The sequence below is a fragment of the Carlito syrichta genome, unplaced genomic scaffold, assembly GCF_000164805.1.
Source record: "Carlito syrichta isolate Samal-C Ts95f unplaced genomic scaffold, Tarsius_syrichta-2.0.1 Scaffold107890, whole genome shotgun sequence".
NCBI lineage: Eukaryota > Metazoa > Chordata > Mammalia > Primates > Tarsiidae > Carlito > Carlito syrichta.
In genome coordinates, this window is record NW_007051986.1 from 173,445 (window position 1) to 176,742 (window position 3,298).

Below are 3,298 nucleotides of genomic sequence, written 5' to 3' on the forward strand. Positions count from 1 at the left end.
TAGATCGCCGGAGTCCAGCAGGTCGAGGCTGCGGTGGCCGGGAGCGGCCACTCCACTCCAGTCTGGGCGACGGAGTGAGACTCCAACTAAAAAAAAATAATAATAAAATAAAATAAAATCCTGGTTTCACTGCTTTCAGGTTATGTGACACCTCACCTCTCTGAGCCTTTTTCTCATCAGCAAAATGAGGGAAATATGTAACCAGATAGGACGATTGAATACAACAATCTGAAATTATCTAGGTACTTAATAAATGCAAGATGCTCTCCTTTTCCAAGTAGATATGGGTTTAAAGTCTAAGCCTAGGAAGACTGGGCCAGATTAGAGGCCGCAAGCATCTGAGGCTGGAAGGCAGATGCCTACATTATGTCTAAGGGAGTGAGGAATAGTGAGACAGCGAAATGTATGCAGAACAGGGCACTAGAACTGAGAGTGCAGAACAGGGCCTGAGGTCACTGAGAGTGGTATGTGGGTAGATAGGTGAAGGTGGAGACCCAGGAAGGTGAGAGCTACCATGATGGCATCAGAACAGGGAGGTCAGAGGTTGCCCGTGCCCATCTCCAACAGCACCCATGCCTGCCGCTGGCTTTTACAGATAGGCTGCACGCAGTGCATACATGGGTAGCTGGGGTCTACACAAAGGGCGGGCTGGACCACAAAAGCCTCCTCTCCTGGTGCTCCTTTGGAAAATGGCCTGACCAAACGCAAGAGTCTGTACTTCAGGTCACATGTCCCAAATGGAATGATGTCATCTGCTGCTTTGATCTTGAGCCCTTCCTGTAAGTATGCCCAGGGCTCAGTAGTACCCCCTGGAGTTAGAATGACCCTTGACTCTTGGGTCTAGACACCTGTACACCACCCATTCAGGCCATACTTTAACTCCTTCTGGGGCAGCAAAGACAAAGAACCCCATAGGCCCTCTCTCTGGTCTGGCTCAAGAAGGGGTTGTCCAGACAGAAAACTAGGAAAGAATTGGCTCACTCCCTCATTCACTTGTCAGCACTGAATCCCCTGCTCAGGCCAACTGGAGAGACACGGAGAAGCAGCTTTCGAATTATGTCAGACATCTGTGCTACTGCAGAAGTAATAAGGAGCGAGTCGGGAAGTGGGGAGTGGGACTAGGGAAGCCTGGAGGAAAAGGAGGTCTGGAGCTAAATCACAACAGACCAATTAATTGGTCTTTCCCAAATAATCAGAAAAGAAAGAAAGGAATCACTGGCCAACCCTGGACAAATATGTTCATTCATCCCGTTCAGAAGCAGGCTGGAGCCTTAGTGTGTGTGGAGAAGAGAGAAGGAAAACAAAGGCAGAAGTGGGGCTGCAGAGGAGTGCTTGAGTCGGGTCATGGAAGACCTTCCTAGTCAGCTTCAAGCTTCTGAATTTAATCTTGAAGGGAACAGAGAGTCATTAAAAGTTCTGGCTGGAGTCGGGCTCGGTGGCTCAGCCTGTAATCCCGCGCCTTGGGAGGCTGAGGTGAGTGGATTGCCTGAGCCCACGGGTTCAAGACCCACCTGGACAACGTGGTGAGACCACATCTCTACAATAAATTTAAAAATTAGCTGGGTGTGGTAGCGTGCACCTGTAATTCCAGCTACTTGGAAGCGGAACGATCGCCGGAGCCCAGCAGGTCGAGGCTGCAGTGGCCGGGAGCGGCCACTGCACTCCAGTCTAGGCAACAGAGTGAGACTCCAATTCAAAAAAAAAATAAAAAATAAAAAAAAGTTCTGCCTGGACACAGTGGCTCATGTGTGTAAGCCAAGCACCTTGAGAGGACAAGGGAGTATTGCTTGAACCCAGGAGTTTGAGGCCAGTCAGAGCAACATGGCAAGACCTCATGTCTACAAAAAACTAGCCAGGCATGGTGGCACACACCTGTAGTCCCACCTACTTGGGGATCTGAAGTGGGAGGACTGCCCGAGCCCAGGAGGTTGAGGCTCTGGTAAACTGTGATTGCACCTCTGCACTCCAGCCTGGGCTACAGAGTGAAACTTCAACTCAAAAAGAGTGCTAGCCAGGTGTGGTAGCGCGGGCCTATAGTTCCAGCTACTTGGAAGGCTGAGGCGGAAGGATCGCTGGAGCCCAGCAGGTCGAGGCTGCGGTGGCCAGGAGCAGTCATTGCACTCCAGTCTGGGTGACAGAGTGAGACTCCAACTCAAAAAAAAAAAAAAGAGTGAAGTACTGATACATGCTACATCAATGAACCTTAAGAACACTGTAATAAGAAGCCAGACAGAAAAGACCATGTATTTTATGATTTCATTTATCTGAAATGCACAGAATAGGCAAATCCAATGACAGGAAGATTAGCCGGGCACGGTGGCTCACGCCTATAATTCCACCACTTTGGGACACAGAAGCAGGAGGATCACTTGAACCCAGGGGTTCAACACCAGCCTGGGCAACTTGGTGAGACCTCATCTGTACAATGAAAAACAAAATATGCACTTTGGGAAGCTGAGGTGAGAGGATTGCCTGAGCCTGGGGTTTAAGACCAGCCTGGGCAACATGGTGAGACCTCATCTCTACAATAAATAAAAAAACTAGCTGGGCGTGGTGGTGTGTATCTGTAGTTCCAGGTACTTAGAAGGCTGAGGGAGAAGGATTGCCTAAGCCCAGCAGGTAGAGGCTGAGGAAGCTGTGAGCGTACCACTGCACTCCAGCCTGGGTGACAGAGACTCCAACTTAAGAAAAAAGCCAATGTGGTGGTGTGCACCTGTAGTTGCAGCTCCTTGGAAGGCTGAGGCAGAAGGCTTGCCTGAGCCTAGTAGGTCAAAGCTGCAGTAGCCATGATTGTGCCACTGCACTCCAGTCTGGGCGATAGAGACTTCAATTCAAAAACAAAATACAAGAAAATTAATGGTTGACAGGCCTGGGGAGTAAGGAGGGGGCAGGAAATAACAGAAAGGTCTACTAATGGGTCAGGTTTATTTTTGGTGGAAAAAAAAGATTTTAAAATTAGATTGTGCAGGCTAGGCATGGTGGCTCATGCTTATAATCCCAGGATTTTGGGAGGCCAAGGTGGAAGGATTGCTTGAGCCCAGGAATTTGAGACTAGCCTGGATAACGTAATGAAACTCTGTCTCTAAAAACAATTTTTAAAAATTAGCGGCTGGGCACAGTGGCTCAGACTGTAAACCCAGCACTTTGGGAGCCTGAGGGAAGAGGACTGCCTGAGCCCGGGGGTTCGAGACCAACCTAAGCAACTTGGAGAGAAAAACTTCATCTCTACAATAAATCAAAAAACAGCTGGGCTCGGTGGCTCAGCCTGTAATCCCGCGCCTTTGGGAGGCTGAGGTGA